At 43.6% G+C, this 27452-nt stretch overlaps 2 long non-coding RNA genes across 7 annotated transcripts in view; both read right to left on the bottom strand.

The window, feature by feature from the left end:
* LRMDA overlaps positions 1-27452 on the bottom strand; it is a 1093708-nt gene that overhangs the window by 662184 nt on the left and 404072 nt on the right. The gene's annotated exons all lie outside the window — the stretch shown is intronic.
* On the bottom strand, positions 2499-8267 carry LOC110256685. The gene is made up of 2 exons (XR_002338562.1): positions 3039-8267; positions 2499-2925 (listed from the first exon to the last, which is right to left on the bottom strand). It is a non-coding gene; the product is annotated as an uncharacterized LOC110256685 (long non-coding RNA).

The raw sequence follows: 27452 nt of genomic DNA, 5'->3' as shown, positions 1-27452 counted from the left end.
CTCCATCTGCCTTGCCTGGACCACAGGCCATGTCACTTGGTGTCATTTTCCCAGTTAGACCTTGGACCCCCTACCTCATTTACAATTCATATTACCCAGCCTCCATCAGCTCAGAGAAAATGGCCCTTTGGATCCTACCTAGACCAAAAGATCCCACCTGTGCTTAAACCTCCCATGCATAACTGGGTATTTTGCTCAAATTATCCATAAGTCATGTGATAACAACCCCCTGCCCCCCTCCACACACACACAGTCACCTGTCCTTACAAGCACTAGTGGAAGCGTAAAGGAGTGCTTTCAATGAATTCTACTATGAAACTGTCCACTAATTCAACACCCACCTGCCCAAATCTACAAGGTCCTTAAATCCAATAATGAGCTTCATAATTAAACATATAAATACCCATGCATGTCCTGTAAACCAAGAACAGACTGTCAAGGTAACCAATAAAAAAATAAAAACTCAAGAGTAGCTTACGGAAGGTCAGAATGCCTCCTTAGGCCTCCAATCTCACAACAATTGTCTCACAATGAATAGCTCGATGAGGACAGGGCTTTGCATCACAGCAAGAATTTTTCTTTTATTTGGCAAGCAATGAAATCATTAAGGTAATATATCACCATACCCGCTAACAGAATCTCCCCGTGTCATCTCCTTCAGTGTGCATGCAAGCAGAAGACACATATCTATTGTCTCTTCCTTCTGGAAGTGGTAAATGTAGGGAAATTGTCATCATTAAATTGAACTTAATGGCCCCCTCACCCCCTCCCCGTTTCGTTTTCTCACTCTGCACCTCGGCTCGGCCTGACATGTACCTTGTAAATGTCAACACAAAAGTATGTCCCGAAGACCAATGGCACAAAGTTCTGATTACCAGCAAAAATCCATCATGTGATACTGAACGTTCACCCCTGCAGTATAAAGGGAATGATCATTGCCTTCGCCAGGAGAGAGGGAAAAGCCAACCTCAAAGCGTCTCTGGGTGTATTAGCAGGTGGTGAAGGTGGGTGCAAACAAAGGCCACTGTCCAACACGCCATCACACATCCTCACCTCTGAGGCGTGCTGTTGGGAAACATGGACAGCTCTAACTCGAGCCCCCTTTCCCCACCAACATCTTAACCCTGAACTCAAACTCTGCTCAGGCCAAGATGAACCTCAGAAAATTCCCAGCCAGGGCTAAGGGATAGTTCACACCAGGAAGCCATCTCCTGTGGAAAACAGAAGGGAACTAGGCACATGAGCTTGGAGAGCCTGCTTGGAAAGAACTGGCTGGTTTTCTGCAAAGGAGAAGGTGGAGCTGTGATGTCATCAGCATGCAGCCTGAGAGGTCCAAGCAAGAGCTCTGAGTTACCAGTGTGCTGAGCCAGCAGGGGAGGAAGGATGCTTCCTGACCTGAGGACTCCTGCAGGAGGACTTGCCATCCATGGAGTGTCAGGGGTTGCCACTGCGCCACAAGGACTGTTTGGCCTTGAGCATCAGTTATGTTATGTAAATTAGACTTAATGAAAGCACAGCCTTGGTCCATAAAAACTTAACAATGCATTTATCTTCATTTGAGCAGTCCCCACAGCCACCACCTCCCTTTACAGACCACATTAATGGGGTCTTCACCACACATCCCCATCTTCCATGGCCACCGTCTGGAGGGCCCCAGAAGAGGGAAAAGGGTTGGCTTATACTTAAGATGACAAATGTGCCATCATGGAGTTGGCATCAGGTGACCCAAGCACACACACACAGGATGACAAAGCAGATACAGCAGTGCCCATCGCTCCTCCCAGCATGCTTGGTGAACACCATTCAGATGGCTGGAAGGGATCAAACTCAATGTTACACTCCTGAGAGCTGATGTCACCTCTGATTCATCAGCAAGCATTTATTAAGTGCTGCCTGTGTACACAAGACATTGCCAAGATATATACTTCCTTCTGTCCTGACAAGCAGACAATTTCTGACTCCAAGACACCCCTTTTGAGATGCCCGTAGCAAACTTTTTAATGCTCTATAGCTGCTGGTTCTCAGTTCTATGTCAATCAATTTTAAGGATGAAATCTCTGATGTTACCATTGTGGCTCAGTGGGTTAAGAACCCCACATAGTGTCTATGAGGATGCAGGTTCAATCCCTGGCTTTACTCAGTGGGTTAAGTATCTGGCATTTCCATAAGCTACAACACAGGTTTGCAGACATGGCTCAGATCTGGCACTGCAGTGGCTGTGGCATAGTTCTGTAGCTGCAACTCCAATTTGACCCCTAGCCTGGGAACTTCCATGTGTTGCAGGTGCAGCCCTAAAAAGAAAAGGAAAAAAAAAATAAAGACTAAATCTCAAAAACAGTAAGTCAGTTTGAAATCTTCTGCTTCAAGTTTCAATACAGGTCCCCAGAGTCGAAAAGAAAAGGAACCAGGATTGTTACTGTGAGAAGACGAAGACTGGTTTGGCTTGGTGTGAACCTAGTCACGACCATTATTAAACTTTTTTTTTTTGTCTTTTTGTATTTTCTAGGGCCACTCCTGCGACATATGGAGGTTCCCAGGCTAGGGGTCGAATCGGAGCTGTAGATGCCGATCTTCGCCAGAGCCACAGCAACGCAGGATCCGAGCCATGTCTGCAACCTACACCACAGCTCACGGCAAGGCAGGATCCTTAACCCACTGAGCAAGGCCAGGGATCGAACCCGCAACCTCATGGTTCCAAGTCGGATTCATTAACCGCTGAGCCATGATGGCAACTCCCCATTAAACATTTTTAAAAGTCAAGTTTCTTCCCATGGACTGTGAGGCTACCTTCCCCAGGTCCAGCTCCATCTCTCTCATCATCCCTCCTGCCACACAGGCCTCTTCCCAGTGCCTCATCCTCACCAGCTCAGTTCAATCAAGAATCCTGTACTTGCTGCTCCAGCTCCTCTTTCCTAATAACCCCACCTCCTTCAGCATCCAGGTGAGACAGCACTCCACCAGGCTGTCCCAAGCACCCTCAGTCAAAATTAGGTCTCAGTGCAGCACCAGGTCCTTCCTGTCTTTCCTAATAACCCCACCTCCTTCAGCATCCAGGTGAGACAGCACTCCACCAGGCTGTCCCAAGCACCCTCAGTCAAAATTAGGTCTCAGTGCAGCACCAGGTCCTTCCTGTCAGCCCCTCCTCCCAGGTGTGGTCTGACATCCGTTTGTGTCAGTGTTTGAGTGATTATTCAGTGACCTGCACCCCCACGAGACCGTAAGCTCCATGAGGGAGGCAGCCACTCTTACCTTTCCCGACCACCAAACCCTTAGCAGCAAGGACTAGTAGGCAGCTAACACAATTCTTGAATAAATAAACATACATGTACATACATACATAACAGTTCTCCTCCAAGACTCTGGACAAAAATGCCAAGAAAACAAGTGAACTCACATTCCCTGGGCAGGAAGAAGAACTGAGTGACAGCAACAGTGCCTCGATACTGGGAAAGGTTACTGAGAGAAGCTGAGTGGACGCAAGGTAAAAACAACGTCAAGAAAGGATCATCCCTTCAAAACAGGACAGCAGGCCAATGTGTCCGGTGACCTTGCATGAGCCCTGCCATTCCCACACATTCCATCCTGGCAGTCTGACTGTTCAGCATCATGGCCACAGCCCCAACCTAGTCTGGAAGTATTTCTGCTCCAATTGCAAGTTCAATCAACAGCTTTTATACCTACTCTTTGTGGTGCCTTTTAACTCCCAAGAAGAATATGAATTCTTTTGTTTTCTAGGCAGCAAAACACAGAAAATAACTATAATGAAGCACCAGCCTGGCAAATGCTGGTTTCCCAGATGTCAAGAGCCAGAAGGAGTTGGTTGCCCTGCCCAAAGCCTACCAGAGGAAAGGGCAAAAGCCCCCATAAAAGGAACGAATTTCAAAGATCCTCTCTCTCACCTACACATCAAAGGAGTTTCATTGAATTGTTGGCAGGAACTTCCCGGAAAAGGAGTTTATCCCCGTTTGTTCATCTCACAAAGGAATTGTGTGAATCTTATTTGACCCCTGTTTTTCCAATCTAGGGTATGCATTTAGCTAGCTTGGAAAATGTTTTAGGGCTTACATAGAAATTTGTAAAATGTCAGCGTGAAAATTTTAATTGAGTTATTAGCAATATCTCTTCTTTGAATGACCTTTTAGTACTCCTTATAACATATCACCTCCTTTTACTACCTTCTGGCTGACAGTTTCTAATATATTCCTTCTTCTTAGATGATATCATCTGTCCTTGGGTGGAATTAACTAAAGCACTCTACATTCAGAAGCTGACATTAATCCATAGCCCCAGATTTGTAACAGCTGCTGGTATACACACTGTTTCCATACACTGGGTTTTCACAATGACTCGAAGAAATGCATACTACTCATTGGACACCAATGACATGCAAACAAAGGAACCAGACTGACAAACAGCAATGACTTTAAAAAGAAATTTTAATTGGCTTAAAAATATCTATTGCACATATCTAAGGGGCTATCGCTAGCTTCATGGAATTTTCACCTTTCTCTGAGGAATCACATGTGGAGAAGCAGCTAACCAAAATAAGAATTATAAGGATGAATGGCAAATAACCTGTTTATTCACATAACTTTCTGATACTCAATAAGGGAAACAGAAAAAAAAAAAATACAGTCCCATGTTCTCTGTAACCCAGACATTTTGCATCATTCCCAGAAATGGAAAAAGTAAATCAACATGGCATGTGGATACCAAAAGGCACATTCAGAGCTGAGAATCACCAAACAGGGGAAAGATAAATAAAACCCCTCTCCCCAAAATCCCCAACTCCCGTGGTTTCTCATAACAACCTCAAGGCATCCAAACCCCACGCCCTGATGTGAAAATGGCCAATGAAGGGATGGGGGGGCTACAAGTCTCCTGTGTGTGCTCCAGGTCTCCTGCCCTGGACTCTACATCCTGCTGGAAACAGGCTCTTCCACATCAATGCAGCAGCAGCAGGGACACCCATAGGGACCCCAACAGCATTTCCTTCAGCACAAAGGCGTTACGCAGAATGTGAGGCAGTAATGACCATCACGAATGCCAGACTGCTGGTGCAGGTCCCAGGCTGAAGCAACTGATTATTAAGGTGTGGCTATGCTTGCTGTGTGGTGGGAACCCGGCAGCAGAGAGAAAGGGTTTCCAAGGATAAAGGAATGGGCAGGCAGGTCTACGAGAAGCCAAATGCTTAGGCTTTACTCACTCAGATGCCAGGTGAGTGTCCCCTTTCCTTGTGCCTCACCCCTGTGGCCCCCCACTCTGGACACAATGATTCTGTGAGATAATGCCAACCCACTCATGCTACCTGCGATGACCCATGTGATGAGATGGCTGCTGTCCACTCTGGACACAGTGACCCTGTGAGAAAATGCCAACCCGCTCATGCCATCTGCTATGACCCACATGACAAGACAGCCGCTACCATTGCATCAGGTTGCTGTGAAGAGTTGGTGAGAAGGTCACACCTCTGCAGACTGGGGAGAGCAGTCATTCCTGTTACTAGTCACTTGGGGAACAGGTGTGTCTCAAAATGAGAAGCAATGTCCAAGAGGACTGGCCTAGGTAAGTGGGAGAGAAATACTGCCTTGGCCTGGATCCAGAAGGCCCAGTGTCTAGAACAATGCTCCTCATGCTATGAATGAAGGAAAGCACCCACCACTAGGGGCTGTTAGGGTTCATGTTAGGGACCACTGAGCATCAAATACAGGAAAATTGTACGATGTGGATCATCAGCCCCTCCCCTCCAAGAGAATCCCACCAATTGTGAAAGGTTCTAAGTTTTGCTTTTACTGAATAAGGCAGTATTTCCGTATACTATCTCCACATATTCACAATACCCATCCTATTACCCTGTAGTTTGCCTGTTGGACTAATCTCATCTAAACACAGGTCATGGGGTCCAATTACTCTCCAAGTTATATATTTCATGGACTCATTTACCTACCAAAGTTAATGTTCAGTGAGCATGAGCCCAACATTGCATTAGGTACAGGAAGTCTAAGTATAAAGATGATGGAGTCCACACACCCTCCAGTAGCACTCACAATAACTAGCAAACAGCCTGGAGATAGAACCTTACCTGAAGGGGGTAACTCCATTGGTGGGAATTTGGGGGATTATGTCACCCCTGGAGAGGGAAGACTTTTAGTTTGCAGTGATGCTCTGGAGGATGCTGAAATCACAACCAAAAGCAGATGACTTCTCTGCCCCAGCATGATGCCAGCCTCCTAGATAAGACTCCATGTTACAGGAAGAGATGCATGAGAGCTGGAACAAGTCAGTTTCCTTCATGGAGGAAAGAGGATGCTAAACCAGTAAGTAATGAGTGCCATCCGTCCTGGCACTGCATAATGGAAGGATAAGATTGTGCTCAAGAATCTGAACCTGAAAGGTCAGACAGATATAGGTTCTGGTTGCAACTCTACTGCCTGGGCAAACCACTTACCCTAGCCAAGCCTCAGGTTTGCTCACCCATAGGAGAGGTAACATTCCTAGACCCTCCTATGCTTGCTGCAGAGCATAGGTTCTGAAGTGTGGCCATCAGCATCAGGATCATCAGGGAACTTGTTAGAAATGCCCATTTTCAGGGTCCATCTCAAGTCTCCCGAATGGGAAATGCTGGGAGCGCAAAGCACAGTTGATGCTGATACTTTCAAGTTTGAAAAGTATGGATGTAGAATTTAAAAGGCTGATGTTATTAGACACTTTGCAAAGTGTTAATCGTGTAGGAAGCCCATTAACATCTTGGTTGTGTCTTGAGGCCCCGGAAAGTCACATAGGAAAGGACTTGAAGGGAAGGAGCTATATTTTTGCCAGAGGTCAGAACCAGGGGGAAACTTCACATGCCCTAGCAGCCTGCATCACTACCCCCGGGTGACTAGCCAAATGCAGGTGTCTGGGCCACATAGGCTCATGAATATAAATTCAAAGGCACTGGACCTGAGAATCTTCATGCTCTTATATAGACATCTTCAAAGTAAGTGTTCTCTGTTATTTGTGGGGGGGGGTATTGTTTTTTGATTTGTTTTGGTGATTGCTTGCTTGTGTACTAACATGCTCATTTGGGCTCCCAGCTGTCTGTCTGTCTCCCAATCCCTCCCTCCCTCGTTCCCCTTCTCTCTATCCCCACATACTAGCTTCCATATTGCTGCCCCTTTATCTAGCCTTCTCTCTCTTCTAGGACAGTCTTCCAAGTTACTCTTTGGGGTAATAGTTCCAAAATATAAATGTAAGCATTTCATTTCCCATTTAAAAGTGAAAACAAACAAAAAGCAACCTCATTGCCCCCCCCCTCCAAGGGAAGTTTTATAGGACAGAGTTCCAAGTCATTCACCTGCCTACACAAGACCCTCCCCAGGCTGACTCCAGCCTCTGCTAAACCCACTTTTTTTCAAGCATCATATCACCCCCAAGCTCCAACTGCTGTTCCACAATCGGTGTTTCTTTTGCTCTGGCAAGAAAGACCTGCTATTTCTCCCTAAGAGGAGACTCCCACCCTTCTCCAAACTCCTCTGTCACTGAGTCAACCACTGACGTGTTTATTATCATCTTTGCTAAACCAGCAGCTCCAAGAAGGAACAGACGTGTCTACCTATCATCAACACCTTGAAACATTTCACCAAAATTAGCATGAAGCAATCTAGAAATGTAGGAGCAGCCCTCTTCCTCACTCTCCATGAAGCCAACTTGCTGGGGCAACCAGCACCATTCCATTCCTAAAATACATGATCTGTAAAGTGAATCCTGGCAGCTACAACATACACACCGACATTGACCAGTAAGACATTGTCCAATGCGACTGGTATATGGTCTAGTAATTGATACCAGCTTTCAAGAGCTTCTAGGTAGATGGAGATCTGATACTGAAAAATTACTCAAGGTTCTATTCCCTGCCTACCTGCATAGGTACACACAGCTTTGGCACACAGACAGCCTAGTGCCCAGGGAGCTATATTAAAAGAAAAGATGAAAGCCAAAACCCAAGTTGAGTAGTTCTGCTTCTTTCCATTCATCCCAGTGAGCAGAGGACCTAAACTTCCATCATTTATCCATTGACATTACTATACATTTTTATATATTTTATAGCTCTCAGCTGACTGGGTGGTTTTGGTCATCTGACAGTACCATTAAAATTTATGCCAACAGAGTTTCCGCTGTGGTACAGTGGGTCAAGGATCCAGCATTGCCACAGCAATGGTATAGGTTGTAGCTGAGGCCTGGATTTGATCCCTGGCCTGGGAACTTCCCTATATTGCTGGTGTGGCAAAAAAAAAAAAAAAAAAAAAAAACAAAAAAAAAAAGCCAACATTTTACAGCACAGTATTGCAGAAAGAACATTAAATTATGGAGACAAAAATACATGGGTTTCTTTGAAACTTTACCTTTCATTAACAGTGAGACCTTAGATAAGTCACTAAAACCTCTGGCTATCTGTCTCCTCATGTGAAAGGTAGGGTCCCTACTTCATGATGGACCAAAATCACTGAGTCACTATGAGGTCATCTGACATAATACAGAAAAACGGGCTTTGGAAAAAAAAAAAAAAACTCATTTTTTCAGAGACCTTCTGCCCCATTTTAAAATCTCACCCCATGTAGTCAGGTATCTAGATGACTTGCCTTTTTCCTCTTTTCTGAGAATGTTTGTGATGTAACTATAGGAAATTCCTTTTTTTTTTTTTTTTTTTTTTTTTTTGGTCTTTTTGCCTTTTCTGGGGCCACTCCTGCGGCATATGGAGGTTCCCAGGCTAGAGGTCTAATCGGAGCTGTAGCCACTGGCCTACGCCACAGCCACAGCAACTCAGGATCCAAGCCACATCTACGACCTACACCACAGCTCACGGCAACGCCAGATCCTTAACCCACTGAGCAAGACCAGGGATCGAACCTGCAACCTCATGGTTCCTAGTCAGATTCGTTAACCACTGAGCCGAGATGGGAACTCCCTCCTTTTTTTTTTTTTTTGGCCTTTCTGAGTCTAGGCCTGTGAGATCATATCCATTCTTCTGAAATCTTTCTGAAATAAATGTGCAATTGCATCCTCTAATGCTTCTTGGCTATAATGGAACAGCAACTTCCTCTTTTCTCCCTCTTTTACTTCATCAAATTTTTCTTATTAATCAGATTCATTCATTCATATGTTCCCCGAAGCACCTCCCAATCTCAGGGAGGCTGACTGAGGGGAGTGTGGCAACAAGGCAGGGTGCCAGGAGAGGACGTGGATGGGTCTCTAATACACTCCTATGAATTCCATCAGCTGACAAACGAGAAAGGGGTGTTTTGTTCTGAGCACAAACCCTCCACTTTGGTCGTTCACCTCCCTCCTGGGACTACCCTCCTCCCATCCCCACATCAGATCTGATCCTATGTGGGGACAGAAAAGCCATGGTTAGTCATAATTCCACCACCTCTCCTTGCCACCACTCCCTGCTGATGACTTTAGCTGGAAGACTGCCAGAGCTTAGAGAGAAAAACTCACCCAAACAATCATCAAGCCACTGAGAAATATATGAGCATGATGAACACACTGTGAGAATTAGCATATGTCTTTTCTATCAAAGGAAGTCTTGGTTACTCCATTTTTTTCCTGCTTCACCTGAGGCACCCTCCTCCGCCTCCCCCCATCCTTTCCCTCTTCTCCCAGTAACAATTTGTTTCAAATTAGCCAACCAAGAACAATGTGCACCCTGACCTGACCACTGGGAAGGGGACAGGTAGGGAAAAAGAGGGAGGGTCTTTTCTTCTTCGCATGTGCCTTTTGAGCACCCGCGCCCTTCTGCAGAAGTAAAGAGCCTTGTCGAGACCTCCCTGTGTTCATGTGTCTCACTTTCTGTCACTGACGTTCTGAGTCAGAGTCATTTTAATTCTCCAACAACACTAAATAAGAATCACTCACATTCACCAATCATCATAGACAGGACATCCATGGAACCTGCTCCAAATGAATCACCTGGTTTTAAATGCCTGTGAGTCATAGTCCTATGATTCTGGCAAAGTAACCCACCTATCTCATATCTCGGGTTGATAACAAAGACACGGCTGTGCATTGCAACCCCAAAGAACAAAGCCAGCTGAAATGTTTACACACTTACTCCAAACTTTTCATTATGGGTTATATTCATCTCAAATATTTCATCGAGCCTTTTTCTTCTCTCTGGGTTAAATCTCAATCACTAAAAAGAATGATTTGAAGGCAATAATGTAGAAACAAAAGGGGAGATTAAATACAAATTAAGCTTTCATTTGTACTGTTTTTCCAGACTGAATTAAAGTGATTGAGCTAACTTTGGTGGAAAGTAAATTTTACAGCTGTTGGAAATGATAGAATGTAAATTGGATTATACTATTTAAATATTTTACAAATAATTGAAATAGGATTCTTATAAGTTATGTCCCAGTATTCATGTTCAAACATAGTAGATCATGCTGACTGGCTCCGGATATATATCTTTCCTTCTGCTTGATATTTCTTCCATCGCCAGAAATTCACACAAAGACAGGTCAAGGGGCACCAGTTAAGATGATGTGAATGAAAAGGCATGAGAGTATGATTTAACCTATTCAAATTACTTCATTCCAACAGATATTTATTGATTACAGGGCACTGGGCAAGCTATTGAGTTGGACACAATAAGGAAGGAACTAGCCTTGCCCTGAAAGTGCCTACCATCTCCCAGGAGAGAGGGCGACAAGCCAAATTAAAAGTATGCTATTTTAAGCAGTGTAATACAAATGCATAACACAGAGGGAGTGTGGGGGGAGGGGGGCCTGCTGGGGAAGATTTTATGAAAAAGAGGGCATTTAAGCTGAGTTTTGAAGGATGGATAGAATTTCCATAGGTAAACACTGTAGGAAGCACATTTAACAAGCAAGAAAGGAATAAATAGCCTCACTTCATGGGCACTGGAAAACATGGTACATATTTAGGCACCTGAGACCAGAACAAACCAAAAGGAGCCAGCGTGCCTGGAAAAGTAGGGCGATGTTTCCTCATTCAACAGCATGTATTAAATACCCATCTACCCATAAGATCTACAGAGAAACGTAAAGAAAAAGAAAGGAAGCTCACTTCCTTCAAGGAACTTACCTTTTGGCAGTGAAGACTTGTAAATAAATAGAAACAAAAGAGAGGGAGTTCCTGTGGTGGCACAGAGGAAAAAAATCCAACTAATATCCATGAGAACGTGAGTTCAATCCCTGGCCTCACTCAATGGGTTAAGGATCCAGCGTTGCCATGAGCTGTGGCATAGGTCACAGATATGGCTTGTATCCTGAGTTACTGTGGCTGTGGTGTAGGCCAGTCGGTGCTACAGCTCCATTTGACCCCTAGCCTGGGGACTTCCATGTGCCACAGCCCCAGCCCTAAAAAGGGAAAAAAACAAAAAAAAAAAAAAAAGGAGAAAGCAAAAAGCAGTATACAGGGGCAAAGACACAGGGTTTGGTAAATTTAGTGGAGGGAAAGATCACTGCCAAGGAGCAGGGAAAAGAGCCTCGAAGGATGGAAATGGGAGGAGGAACACGCCCTTTCATTCACACACTCACTGAAAATACACATTTACGTCCAGTTTGCTCATGTGTTGGATATGGAGCAAAACAATGGAAACAAAGATGAACAGGACAGAGTCTTAAGGAACTCAGTTTGCTTAGAAGATGAATAAGGGGAAAAAACACTAGGAAGAGAGGCTGGTTTCATCCTGACCACCTAGCATTTCAGAACACAAGCAGTCCTGTATAGGGGAAGCCTTGAAGCCACTGAAGATGTCTGGACAGCAGTTTCCAGAAGACTGCTCTGTGCTTTGGTTCAAATCCCTCTGAAAGCAGAGCCTGTCATGAGCGCACGGGTACAGGAAGTTTATTTGGGAGATGATCCCAGAGAGCAGGAGAGAGCGAGCTCAGAGGAGGAAAATCCACTGTCAAGGTACACTGTCAAGGTCACTGCTCCAGCCAGTGGGGCATGACTCCTTCTCCTTACACCAAAGGACCACAAAGAAGTCCTCCCAGGACTATCTGTGGGACCAAAAGGAGGCTGGGCAATTATCCATCAGCTTCAGGCTCCCATTGGTAAGGGCTGCCCCTACTAAGGGCACTGGCTTTCTTTTCTTTTTTTTGCTGCACCCATGACATGCAGAAGTTCCCAGGCCAGGGATCAAATCCATGCCACAACAGTGACAACACTGGATTCTTAACCGCTATACCACCAGGCCACTCCAGCACTGGCTTTCTCACCCTTCCAGGCTGAGCTTAGGGAAGAGTCCTCACAAGGGAGGGTCCTGGGGAAGAAAGCAGAGTCACCGAGCACCCCGAGATCAGACACTGCCAGCGGGAATCTGAGCTCACATGGATCTGTGCAGTGCAGCTGTGACTGCAACCAGAGGTGGACTGAGGGGATGTGACAGGGACCCCAAGAACGTCTGCCAGCATCAGGAAGCAGCTTGCACGTGGGGCAGGGTAGAAGGAAAAGTGCCAAGAAAACAGTCATTGTCTGGGCTGGGAGAGAGAAAGACGGTGGGGCTGGTGAGGAGCAGATGGAAGTTGAAATCATCATCAAGGATTAAACAATTGATTAACTGCCTGGACGAAGGAGATGTATGGGAGATACCTGAGGTTCTTACCCTCCGTGACTGAGAACAAGACGGTGTCCCTGACAGAAGGCAAGTGAACACAAGAAGAACAGCCAAGAGATGATGATGCCCAGGAAGAAGACAGAACTACAAGACCAGAGTTTGGGAAAGAGTGAACTGGGAATGTCAGCAGAGAGACAGGAGCTGAATTCAGAGTTTTGCTAAGAGGTTTATATAAGAAAGAACAAACACGAGGAAAGGTTAGAAACTTAAGAAACATCTACCTTTAATGAATAGGAAGGGAAGACATGATAGAACAGGAGAAATCACAGCATCAAAGGAAATGAAAAACAGAGAATTTGAGGAATGGGAGGCTGGTCAACAGGATGAAATGGTACAGACAGGCTGGAATAATCAAGACCCAGAAGCACCCATTGAATGTGGTGACCAAGAATCACAGGAAAGCTTCAAAGGACATATTCCATCAGAGATCAGGCTAGGTCCAGGATCTGGCCAACAAAGGTCTACACAAAGAGAGAGATGGTCTTTTTCAATGGGGATCCCTCATATAAATCAGAAAGTGCTTTCTGTGACTATTTTCTCAATTCTTCCATGGCTGGAGAAGACTAGAACCTTTCTACACACACAGAAGCTACTATCAATGCCTTAGGACAGGGGTCAGGGAAGTTTTGCTAGAAGAGCCATATGGTCCCTAGAAATTACTCAACTCTGCTGTTGTCCCTCCAAAGCAGCCAAAACCAAAACCAAGAAGAATAGATGTGGCTATGGGACAATAAAACTTTACTTATAGACACTGAAGTTGGGAGTTGATCTCTTTTTCACATGCCAGGAATTACTATTTTTAAATTTTTTTTCAAACATAAAAAAAAAAAGTGACAACTATGCTTAGCTCAGGAGCCCAATAAAAACCCAATGGCTGGCCAGATTGGCTCTTGAATGATAGTGTGCCTATACCTTAGGGCATTAGAGCCTAGTTCACACCTGAGCCCCAGGTGAGACATGCTCGTAGGTAACTCAAATAAATGAAGGCACGAGAGAGAAAGGAGACCCTACAGTAGCATGAGAGTTAGAATCAAGAATTAAAGAGTAGGGAAAACATGCAGAGTGACAGGTGGAGAAGAATTTATCTTTGGGGAGGGAAAATCAAAGATACCTGAGAAAGTGGAGGAAACGGGTGTAGCAAAGTCCTAGATAAGGAAGGAAACAGGATGGAAGATGAGCTTGGTGGGGGGCAGTCAGAAGAGATGGCTTCCTCTGAGATGCGAGGTGAGGAAGGTAGAGCAGCCAGAACCAGATCAGGGAGGACCTGGAGTGCCAAACCCAAGGGTTCACACCCCATTGGGGGAGCAGTGAGAACTACCAAAGGTGTCTAGACTGAGAAATGCAGCCTATAGGCCAACATTCCATGTATGCATATTTATATAATATTGGTCTGACCAGAAAAGAAGGTAAAAATATGTGGTAACACATTCTCGTGCTCACAAACCTGTCCCTCAAGCACATTCTGGGAAAGAAAGACAAGACGAGCAGCCATACATACACATGCTCTCAATCTTCAAGAACTGGAATGTCACATATAGCAAGAATCCATGATCCAGGCTGACAGCAGCCTGGGGTTGGGAGTGGGATGGAGTATGGTACCTAGTGCTATGTTCCAGTCTCAATTTCCTTATTAAGCATCTGCAATGTGCCAGGACAGTTAAATTAACCTCTGTGGGCTGAAGCTTCCCTCTGGGTCAAATGGGAATTAGAAATTTGTTCCCTGTGCTTCAAAGGTTTGTAGGAAGGATCAAAAGAGCTAGTGGACATTAACATGCTTTAAAAGCATAACAAGCTTCACAGATGGAATACTGTTGCAGAGGAAAAAAAAAAAAAGGTGTGACTTGACTTGGCAGAGTAACTTTCCTAAACCTCCCCCTTATGTCATATCTGAATTCCTCCCCCATAGGGCAGTAGTAAACGATTTCAGTGGGACTCACCCTGGTCAAAAAGCATCCTACTTGGCTGAGCTGCAACTTCTACCCTTTGCATTTAACCTTTTGCATAAAAGCTATACACCTTTGGGCAAAAAGGACACCTTTCTAGAGGCATGGTCCTGGGGTAGTGTCGAGCCATTTCCACAGGACAGTGCTGCCTGGGTTTCAGATCCCCAGGAGAACTTCCTGGATGAAGCAGCACTTCAGGTGGCCTTGAAGGGTCACTAAGATTGAACAGACAGAGAGGAGGGTGGAAGTTTTCTGAGGAGTGGGACGACTTAAACGGGCAGTACACAATCATTTCATGTAGGCTTAGCATCTGGCACACTGGGAGAAAGCAAAAAAAAAAAAAAAAAGTTGGAGAGGGTCAGAAATATCCAGCCGACATAAGAGTCTAAGAAAGGGGGGAAAGGAAAATATTTATTTTCATCCTTGTACAATTCAAATATTGGTCCTGTTTTCACAGCTGAAATACAGGAGGCATAAGCCTTTAACATTAACAACAACCACAGTTAACAAGAAGAGCCTGCATGGGTGAAGCAGTGAAAATAACCCCAAAGCCTTATATTCATATAATGATTTATTGTTTACTAAGAACTCATTTCTCATAACTCTTTGGTCTACAGGATAGTCATGTAATATAGGCGAGGAAAGAATAATTATCCCCTTTACATACAAAGAAAAAGGAAGTGGGATTCAGAGAGGCTAAGTGACCAACCTGAGGTCTCACAGCTAGTTAATACGAAGGGAGGGTTGGTGTGGAAATATGGGCTGTCTCAGAGCCCAGCCTTGTTTTCATCCACATCCACTATATCTCTCGGCTGAACATGGCCGTGAACTTAATCTTTAGGACATCAATGCCCTCCTGCCAAAAGGGACAGCCACTATCTCCACTGTGTGACAAAAGGAAATTAACAAGACAAAGCAAAATCATAGGCAGCAAAATATGCCCATGGCTGAAACCCAACCCACCGTCTGTTTTTGTACAGCCTGCAAGCTAAATAGTTTTGAAATTTTTAAATAGTTGAAAAAAATCAAAAAAGTGAGACTTTCATGATATGGGAAATGATATAAAATTCAAATGTCAGTGTCCACAACACAGACACATGTACTCATTTACGGATGGGTTCTGGCTGCTGTAACGCTGTGAAGAATGGAGCTAAGTAGTTACCACAGTGACTACATTGGCCTACAAAGCCGAACATAGTTACTGCCTGGCCTTTACAGAAGAAGTGTGCTGACTGCAACCCTAAGACACTGATCTGCAATCACTTCGGGCTAAAACAAGGTAACTAGGGAGGGGAATTGCAGGAGAAAATAGATCTCAGAGTCCTGAGTAGCCAGATTTTTTACACATCTTCACTTATGGAAACAAGGGAGAGATCCTCAAAGTGCTGGTGTGTCCATCTGGGTGCCATTGGGCCACTTGCCTAAAGAAAACTGCCTCCCAGAGTCCCCCATGTGGCTCAGCAGGCTAAGAACCTGACTAGTATCCATGAAGATGTGGGTTTGATCCCTGGCCTCACTTAGTGGGTTAAGGATCCAGTGTACACAAACTGCAACAGATTGCAGATTCGGGTTGGATCTGGTGTTGCTGTGGCTGTGGCGTAGGCCTCAGATGAAGCTCCAATTCGACCCCTAGCCAGGGCCCTGAAAAAAAGAAGAAAACTGTCTCTCACAGTCCCTTTAATTTCTCTCTACCCTCCACTCATCCCTACATGCCCACATGGGCTGAACCTCATTGCTTCTAGTAATGAAGACACTCTGGTGTCAGCTCTAAAATCTGTATCTCCCTTCCTCAGACAAGTGGATATTTATTGACAGGGTGTGGGATAGAGAAAGCAAGGAGCGAGCCTGCCTGTCCAGAGGCAGTAACCTTGGTGGAAACGCAATGTCACCAGCCCTACGCCATCATTCTCACGGATGTACAGCATATTATTTAAAGGGAAACAAATATCAGCCACTGAATGTCATGGCAAGGACACATCTCCTGCCTCTTAACTAAACTTATCAGAGCTGCAGTTTAATGTGGTTCCTTTTTCATCCTCCCCTCAAATTCATCTTGCAGGGCAGCTCTTGACACCACCAGCAAACAGTCAAGACGAAGATTTAGTGACGTGAGCTTCAAACAGATCTAGATTTATTGACATGTGAGGCCGGCTTTCTTTCTCAGGAGCTGCAGTACACAGGATTAATTTTAACTGTTCCCTAATGTTCGGTGCTGCTTTGCAAATACCCAAATGTCTGGCTGCTCCCTGGTTTCACAGGGAGAGAGGTCAGGTTTCACTGAGAGAAGGATTCTCAGTGCTGCCTTGGGTTTTCATGAATCAGGCCGACCAGGGTAATTGGCACCACTCAGTTCTTTAACAAGAGGACAGAACCTTAGCAAACTTCCTGCCAGAACCCCTTCCCCTCCCACATTTTTTTTTTTTTCTTTTTAGAGCTGTGCCCACAGCACATGGAGTTTCCCAGGCTAGGGGTCTAATTGGAGCTACAGCTGCCAGTCTATTTCACAGGCACAGCAACGCCAGATCCAAGCCGTATCTGAGACCTATACCACAGCTCATGGCACTGCCAGATCCCTAACCCCCCTGAGTGAGGCCAGGGATTGAACTCTCAACCTCATGGTTCCTAGTCAGATTCATTTCCTGTGCCATGACAGGAACTCCCCCTTCCCACATCTTTTAAGCTGTCCCTGCAGCCCCACCCATCTCAAGTCGGCAGAGAAACAGCAAAACCAGCGAGCAGTCTTAGTTGCTACAAAAACTCTGCCTCTTGTTGTTTCGAATCTCCCCACTTGCCTCCAGATGCTCTCGAGTCTTAAGCCAGAGGCTGGCAGCTGCAAGTCTGTCTCCTTACAGGCTGTTTTCCAATTCTTGGGCCACCAGGATGAGCTTTGCCGACTTTCCACAAACACATTCTCCAAGCTCTCTTGCTGTGCTGCAAGTCAGTGCTGCCTGGGGCAGAGGCAGCCAGCTGGGCCCTGAAGGCCCACTGACTATAGGAAAGCAAGGCTTCTTCTCAGGCCTTTCCTCTCTGCTCCAGCCTCCAGAGTCACGCCAGGATGCAGCCTAACACAAGAATGAGTGTAGCCTGGGCATACATCAGCATCATGAGGAAGGAAAAAAAAATGAATAGAAGAAATAAAATCTCTGTCAATCCTTTCCTAACACTAGACTGAAGAACAAATTTGCAGAGCTCCGTTAAAAGATTAACTGCTAAATGAAAAAGAACTACTAGATGTAAATTTAAAAGTCCAAAAACACCCAAGAGGCATAACTATAATTATTGCTGAGGGAAGCTCTTTAAGACTAAAAATACATTTCCATTAACAATCAAAATTAGTTTTCATTGCTTTTTTTTTTCTTGAGCTTTCAGTGAATAACCTTTATAGTAGTACATGATAATGATTCATTCAAAAAAGAGGATTTGTATTTCAGAAGCATGCACCCCCCCCAAAAAAAAAATAGCCAAGAAATTATTCCTCTACATAAGTCCAACAGCAGAAGATGGGAACATTTTTTAAATGAGTAATGGCTTCTTATAAAAAGCTAACCCAGACAGCAGGTACCCACTTGAATATCCATGGCTAAGAGAGCTGACAAAAAAAAATTTTCTTGCAAACTTCCAATGACTTAAAGGTGCTGCATGGTGATACAACATTCGTTTTCTGACTAAAAGTATATAAGAAAAAGGCATTATATTGCCTCAAGATTTCCAGAGCTTTTAGTCATCACTAAAGGTGCATCTAAAATTACACATAAAAACAATGGGTTAGTCATAACTAATTTTTAAACTTTTACTGGGGTGTATTTGCAGAGAGTGAAATGCACAGATCTGAAGTGTGCAATTGAATCTGCTTTGACAAACTGAGGGACCCATGTATAACCACCTCAATCAAGATCTAGAATATTTCTAATTTCTACCCTCTCCCCAGGTTCATCTCTGTCCTCCAGAACCAATCCCGGATTAGTTCTAGAATGACATACAAATAGAATCATACAGTACCTACTGTTTTGCACATGAGTTATTTTGCTCAGATAATATTTCTGAGATTCACTTTTGATTAAATTTTTCTCAAAACATAGCTACATACAATTTTCAGCACCTAAGTGATTTGGGAGAAATTTAACAAGCAACAGCCTTTTCAGATAGAGAATAAAAGGAAAGGGGGGAAATTGCAGGTTTTTCTAGCTATGTTTTAAGCTATGGGGAGGGGGAAGATTTTTCTTTCCAAGTCATAAACCATCCTAAAGGGTTCAGAAAATCCTGTTTTTATCTCTAATTCACTTACCTATCACAGGGAGGTGTGATGTAATGATGAGCTGTACACAATTCATAACTGTAAACCTAATTATGATGAGTGGCCTAGAAATTTGATTACAAATCATTAGTTCTGCTAAAGGGCCTCAAAACAAGAATGAATATATAGAACGGATAAACTGCTTTGCTAGATGGATTATTCCTTGAAAATCTGAGGCAAGACGATAAAAGTAAATTATTTCAAAGAATCATTGCCAAATTGTAAAGAGTAAAATGCAAATGCTGAGTCGCTGGCACTAGGGCAGAATGCGTGACTTACATTAAATGATGCAAACAAAATACACAGGCTTGTACCCAAAAGACAAACAAGAGGAAATGACAAGAGAAAGACTGATGTTTTCTCCTAAAGATATGGCCAACCAGTAGCATGAGCTGAAGAAAGGGGTAATATTCCTTGGAACCAAAGATCCAGGGAGCCTGGGGTTCTTCTTGACCTTTGTCTCTTGGGAAGAATTGGGATTCCCACGCAGAACAGCCCACCGATAACATCCCACTCAGGATAATCCAGTCTTCCCCACATCCTCAAAATTCACAAGGCATGTGCTGGTTTTTTCAGAGCCTTTTCACATCAGTTAGCATCTCATCACTGCAACAACCTTGTTGGGTGGCATTATTAATAGTCCCCCTGACATTTATGTAGAGCTTTACAGTATCTGAAGCTCCATCACCAACATCATCTCATCTGATTCTCAATATAACCCTATGAAGTAGACAGGGACTTGGCCCCCTTAAAAAATATTATGTCTTTTGCCAAAGCTATTCAATGCCAGGTTTGGAGCTGTAAAGTCTTTTGACTTCTAATCCAGGGTGTGCATTGCCACTATATCATACTCTAGACAGGTACTGTGAAACCCATGTGAAAGATGGGAAGACTGTGGCAGAGAGAAGTTAGGCTTTAGAAGCTAATGATGGGCATTCTAGTAAATAAATATATTTTAAGATAATATACAGGAAAATAACCTATATATTATATGCTAGTTTCAGGACTAACTTTAAGACTTTGAGGACTCCTTTTTCTGGCTTAGGGCATACCCTCTACATATTCTGGCTCTGCTGAATCAAAACTACAGGCAAGGCTCCCACCTGAAAGTAACTTAGCCTCCCCAATACACATACTTTACCACCTACTTACTGGCTTTCCAAGGACTAGCATCTAATAAGTGATTTCTCTGTGCCAAGTACTTTTACCACTATTAATCTTCTAATCCTCACAACAATTTTATGATGTATGTATTAATCCTCATTTTACTGTTGAGGAAACAGAAGCACCAAGCTGTAAAACCCCTTGACCCCAGACACACAGCAGAAAGCAGTACAGGAAGGATTTGAACCCACACCATCCTGCTCTAAGGTCCAAACACTTTACCACCAGGCTGCAAGGAAGATGCTCATCTACAGAACACAGGATGTTCCCCAAATTCTCTGCTCCAAAGCATAGGAGAGTGACAAGCATGCTCCTAAAATATAGATAGAGTATATATTTTCTACTTCAGAGAGTGGGCTTATATTTATATGGGCAAACAGATTAAATAAATCATGATTACAACAGTAAACATGTAAATTCTGATCAATAACTACTTGCCTTCCCCTCCCCCCAACGCTAACAGCTGCAATAAAGCTTTAACTGTAAAGCGATGCACAACCAGCCATAAAAGTATGTAAAATAAATGAGGATAACATAATGAGGGAATCCAACATTCATCTCATAAATATAACATAACGACCACAACTAAAATGTCAGAGAATCTAATAAATCAATATGGTGGGACAGAGCTATCTTTATGTTTGGAATACATAAAAAATATATTTACATGCAGGATGTTTTTTTATATATATATAAGCCAGGACAAAACAAGAAAGAATTATAAGAAGCCTAGCCCATTGTTTGCTTTGATTCTCTGGTTCTGGTTCGACAAGGATATTTCAACAGTCCATTGGGTTGCCTGAAATTGTTTCATAAGAAAACGGGCTCTACTTTTCAATCTGAAGGCTTAGATACTGTGCTAATATGCAAATACCACTGGAAGGGGAGCGAACAGGAAAACATCCTGAGGGTACTTTGAAAGGATCAATTACAGGCCCTGGTTTAGAATACTTGTGATCATGGTGATTTCTGGAACTTCCAGCTCATTTTATTAGCGCCAACAAACCCTGGGAGGTTTAGTTATTTCCCTGTTAATGCACTAGCGATTGATGTGGATAAATCCCATAAATACTAATGAGGGTGACACAAGGAAATCTCTCCTGAATTAATGAGAAGAGAGTCTCCTGTACTGACCAACATGCCGCCTAATGACTCGAAATGATGGATTTATAAATTCTTCCAGGTTCCCCTGTGGATGAAAGCTGCAGAAATAAATATCCCTACCCAGTCACCAACTCCTACGGGCCCTTCTAGAATAAGGGGGCCTGGTGGCAAGGGAACTGGCCTTAACAGGAAAGGGACAGATGCTTCCTGCACCACATTTTTCTTGATGAAACGAACAGGCCCCCAAGTCAATGCCTCACCTTGGTGTTTAGAATAGACTAGATTAGGGAGGTAAATGAGAGTTAAGAGTCTTCAGGTAAAGTAATCTCAACTCAACTCTAAAAATAACCAAATTCTCAAATAATACAAAAAAAAAAAAAACAATTAGTGTTCCTACATTAAACTGAGTTTAGTGTGTGCATGTGTGTGAGTTTTAATCTGGGATCACACTTATTTATTGCTATGTAACAAACCCCAGTGGATTTAAACAACAATCATTTTATTCGCCCATAGTTCTATGCACTAATAATAGGGGCTCAGCTCACCAGTTCCCTGCTACTCTCACTTAAAGTTCTTCATGGGTTTGCTATCAGATGGTGACAGGGGACAGAAAGTCCAGTGGCTTCACTCAGTAGTCAAGAGCCTGGGCAATGACTAGGGGCTGCGACCTCTCTCTCTCTCCATGTGGCTAGCTTGAGGTTGAGCTTTACCTGACAAGTAGACTTTAAGAGTCAATGTTCCAAGACCAGCTCCAACATGCACTTACTAAGTTTCTGCTTGCATGCCACATGTTCCCTTGTCCTATGGGCCAAGTCCAGAGTCACTGTGGAAAGGAACTACACTGAGGTGTGCACATCAGGAGGCAAGGTTTATCTGGAATCAGCGAAGTAACAATGCATCACAGATGGCACTATTTCCCACCTGAAGGAAAAAGACATTGTCAATATAATAACAAACCTTCTTAATGCTTATTTTCTTTTACTAGCCTCTCACTTGATTATTCAATGACCTAGTGTTTTGATGATGGCTTCAGTTTTGAAGATTTGGATGCAAAGTAAAAGTGGGGGTAGGCAAGAAAGACAGAAGCACTGCACAACTTATAAATAAAGATCAAACTATTTTAAATCAAACAAAAACTGGATATAGCCACTGATAAGACCAGGAAACCTATCGCCAGGTCCACCAGCTCTTGATTATCTCAGCACAAGAACTCCATACAGCCTTCATGCTGCCTGTTATTCACACTTAAAATACCATGAGCACCCCTCGAAAGGACAACACTATACCTTTTTTTTACTCAAGTGGGTGAGTACTTAAGGGCCCCCCTAAATCTTGCTCCACCAATCCTCCCCTGAGGACATGCTCCTTCACTACAATAACCCCATGGGCTTGCGCAATGTTTGCCAATTCCAGTCCAGCTATTGGGATACACATCAGCAATAAGTAATCTATATGGCATTTTCAATTTTATCACAACACATCCCCTTTGATGTCTGGAAAAGCTACGATAGGTGAGACAAAGATTTATTAACTTAATTGGACCAAAATTAGAACAAAATCTGTAAACATTTGTACACAGTGCTAATTTTGGAGTGCTTTATAATTAACAAAATGTTCCCTAATACATTATTTGCTAGAAATGCTACAAAGTTCAGGCTTTCCAAGAACAGAGGAGCCTAACATAGTGCTGTCCTGTTCATAGATAAATGAACAGAGTCCAGTTCTCTAACTAGAAATTTTGTACGTGATGAAAATAGCATTACAAAATGGATAGCAAAATGGCCTAAAACAAATAGTTCTTGGTCAACCAGCTATCCATTTTTTTTGGGGGGGAGGGGGAATATATATGTGTATATCTGTGTACATATATCTGTATAATCTTAACATGAAAGCATTCACATATACATCTATATATAGGTAGATGCGGATGTTTGTTTATTTCAAATGGATCAGGACCTAGAAAGTAAAATTAAAACTACCAAAGTTTTAGAAGAAATACAGGAGAATATGTTTACAACCAAAGGGTCAGGAAGACCTTAAACAAGACACAAACAGCATAAAGGAAAAACAGACTTGCTAATTTGACATCAACATTAAAAACCTGTGTGTAATAAAAAGCACCATAAAGTTGAAAGGCAACAGATTGGAAGAAAATATTTGCAAAATGAGACACTAAGGCCAAGTATACCTGAATACATAAAGACTTACTAGAAATCAATAAGTAAGGAAAAGTCACTTAGCCAAAAGGAAAATGGGCACATGATACACATGGGCAATTCAAAACAGAAGGAAAAAAAAAAAAAAAACAGACAATAAATATATTAAACGATTCTCAAACTTGGCAAGAAAATGAAAATTTTAAATGGCAATGAGATATACTGTATTATACCCAAACGATGGCAATAATTTAGAGGCTGTGCTAATACCAAATGCTGGCAGAATGGGTCAAATGGTACTTTCTACTAGCAGGAGTGAATACTGATAAAATCACAGTGGAGGACAATTTTATAGTATCCATCACAATGTAAAATATGCATACATTATGATTAAGCAATTCCACTTTTTAGACCATGCCCAAGAGAAACACTTGCACATGTACACAAAGAGGCCCATTCATTACGGACGTGACAAGGAAAAATGACTAACAACCTAAATGGCCATCAGGAAGCTCAGGGTCTCATACACTTCAGCACATCCACACTATGGAATATCGCACACAAGTCAAAAGGGGTGAGACTATCTCCACACACTGACATGGAAAGATACCTAGGACAAACCAACAAGTGAGAATAGTCAGGTGCGGAACTTTTATAGCACCATAAATTCTTTAGTCTATGTATATATGTGTCTACATGTAGGAGTGTCTAAATTCACAGAAGAAAGATAAGGACCCACAGCAAACTACTGATGTGATTACCTCTGGGGAAGAGAGTGGGGTGGATTGAAGGGAAGCCAGAGAACTGAGCCTTGGCAGTTAGTATGGAGGACACTGTACTTGGGTAATAAAAATTTAAATTTCCATGGAGTTCCTGTTGTGGCTTAGTGGAAATGAATCTGACTAGCACCCACGAGGATGCAGGTTCGATCCTTGGCCTCCCTTAGTGGGTTAAGGATCTGGCATTGCCATGAGCTGTAGTGTAGGTCACAGACATGGCTCAGATCCTTCATTGCTGTGGCATAGGCCACCAGCTACAGCTCAGATTCAACTCCTAGCCTGGGAACGTCCATATGCCACGGGTGGGGCCTCAAAAAGAAACAAAAAAATATTAAATTTCCATGAATAAAAAGACATGGCAGAGCAACCCCTTCCCCCACCCCTAAACACCCCAAAGTGTTTATAGTCTTCTCTGAAATTTATAAAACAAGAAATAAACCCAACAAACAAAAAAAGGAGCAGTTAATAACAGAGGAGGACATTAGGTTGGAGGGAGAGATGGACTGGGGTTTGGGGTTGTCATGAGCACACTGAGGAATATGGAATCACTGGCCAAAGGGGATGTGCTGTGTAGCACAGAGAACTCTACCCAATATTCTGGAATCATCTATGCAGGAAAAGAATCTGTAAGAGAATGAATTTGTGTATGTTTATGACTGAGTCACTTTGTTGTAAAGCAGAAATTATCACAGCCTTATAAATCAACATCAATAAAACTTAAAAAAAAAAAAAAGGAGTTCCTGTTGTGGCTGGGAGTTCCCATTGTGGCCCAGCAGGTTATAAACCCAACTAGTATACATGAGGATGCAGGTTCCATTCCTTGACTTGCTCACTGGGTTAAAGATCCAGCATTGCCTTGAGCTGCAGCACAGATCACAGATGTGGCTGGAATCTGGCATTGCCGTGACTGTGGTGTATAGGCTGGCAGCTGCAGCTCTGATTCAACCCCTAGCCTGGGAACTTCCATATGCCACAGTTTGGTCCAAAAGAAAAGAAAAGAAAATCCAGAGCAAGGATGGCAGTGCCAGCTGGCCCAAGTTCAAATCCTGGCTCTGCCACTATAAGAGGTGTGACCTGGTCAATGTCTTAGTTTGTTTGGGCTGCTATAACAAAATATGGTAAACTGGGTGACTTTTAAGCAAATTTATCTCTCCTAGTCCTGGGGCCTAGAAGTCTGAAATGAAGGTCTTGCTCTGGGTCACGGAGTTCTTGCTGGGTCTTCACAGGGCAGAAGGGTCCGGGAGCTCCCTGGCAGCTCTTCTACAAGGGCACTAATCCCGTTTCTAAGGGCTCTGCTCTTATGACCTAATGACCTTCCAAAGTGCCTGCCTCGGGGGTTAAGTTTCCACATATGCACTGGGGCAAGGGGACACAAACACTACAGCAGTCACATAAACATTCCTGCTACTCAGCACATATTAAGTGCTATGCGAAGTATTTGCTGATTAAATGCAACCACCAAGGTCTAAGTTCAGCTGGAGGGCCTTATGCATTGCCAGACCTATTCTGTGGTTATCAGATGAAGGTGGGGGTGGGAGGGAAGGTGCTAGAGGAGCAGGAGTGGAAATGCACATATATGTTTATCTTCTCCTACCAAGAGCTCCTGCAAGCCAGGATTCTCATCAGGCCCAGTGTGATCCACACATAGCTAATTACTGAGGTGAAGTGGGGTCCCCAGTCGGTGCCATCCTTGACTGAGTGGACCAAGGTGCCAAGGCAGTACCCGTGGGCAGGCACCAAGGGCCTCAGAATCTGTGCCCCCCATGCACCAAGGGGGGTTGTCTGGAGCTGGTCCCAGCTGACAGCCAGGCCTAGCTGCTAGCACTCTGTAACCTTCTTCAGAGACTTGGAGCCATCTGGGCTGGAAATCTTAAGGCATATAAACCTTTTTTTGCTCTAATTAAAAAAGTAAAAGAGAATAGTTATTGCCATAAAGCCACACAAACTGCTTTAAAAATGCCAATCCATGTTGGGCCAGTTAAACAGAATTGGGTGTGTGCTCCTGCAACTTTAGACAAAAAACAAGGTGTTAATGAGCATCACTGTAAAGACAGGTGACTCTCAGGACATGGCATGGCACTGCTTCCTGTGGTCATTTCCCTCCCAGGCTAGCATGCAGATGTGTAGGTGCCCCAGCTCTGAGGAAACAGCAAAACCATGATCCTCCATGTGTGCCCAGCACAGTGCAGCTCGTAGGACTCCTTTCCAATTACAGCCCCGTTTGATTCCTACTACAATCTTTTCATCCCCATTTCAGAGATGAAGAGACAGAGGCTTCAAGACCAATACATGGTTTTCACTATCGTATGACTTTTGAGAAGCAAAACCATTCATTGTACCTCTTCCTGCTCCTTTTGCTACAACTGATAATTTTATTTTTTTATTTTTTTGCCTAAACAGCAAATTTAGCATCTCTCTCTAATTGGCTATCTTTTTGCATTTCTTCAGAGGGGGAATTCCAAGAGGCTAGGAAAGAGAGTCTTTCCTCATATTCTTTTTTCCATGTTGAAGTGGCAGGGGGGTGCTTCATTCTCTCTCTCTCTTTCACACACACACACACACACAGGGATGATGCTGACTTCACAGTTTGCATCAATATAAAGTCAGGGTCAAAAGCATGGCAAAGCCTCTATCAGCTTTTTTGGCTTATTCTGAAGAATAAAAGAGGACAAATATTTTATCCTCCACTTATCTATCCGCCCAGCAACCCGCTAGGATCTTTACATGTTGTTTTATTTAATCCTCCGCACAAATCTGTGAGGGATGTACCTTGATCCTCATTTTATAGATAAAGAAACAGAGGTTTGGAGAACTTTGCTTGCCCAAGGTCACATGCTAGGGGATAGACTCAATGTTTGCTTATTTCCGAAGCCCTGATGATCTCAGTATGCTACTGTCTCTATGGGTGCCAGGGCAACACATATAAAAATTCTTTCCAAGTGGCAATATAAAGGGTGATCATCCAAATCTGGAGACCTTGGAGAATAAATGGGAGGAGGGGATCACCATTAATAATTATATCAGAAAAACAGGCATAAATTGAGACTCTCCCAGGGAAACCAGGACATATGGTCATCTTGACTATGTGCCACACAAGGGAACATCACCCAAGAACAAGGAGGAGGTTCTCAAACCCATAAACTGTGAACAGTAAATGCTTCATTCCAGGAGGACAGAGTCCTGCAGATGGTCAGAACCTAGTTATCCTCCACAGACCTCAGAGGCTGAAGGAAATCCAACAAATCCTGGAGCTACTAACTCAGGCCAACTCCTCTGCCACTCATACTGTGTCCCCAACGATCCCCAAATCTTTATTGCAAGGTGCCCCCAGCATACAACCCAAACTCCAAAATCAAAGCCAAGCCCAGGGAGGACCAAGACAGACGC

This window comes from Sus scrofa, chromosome 14, assembly GCF_000003025.6.
Source record: "Sus scrofa isolate TJ Tabasco breed Duroc chromosome 14, Sscrofa11.1, whole genome shotgun sequence".
Classification (NCBI taxonomy): Eukaryota; Metazoa; Chordata; class Mammalia; order Artiodactyla; family Suidae; genus Sus; species Sus scrofa.
This window is presented reverse-complemented; position numbering and strand designations above follow the sequence as displayed.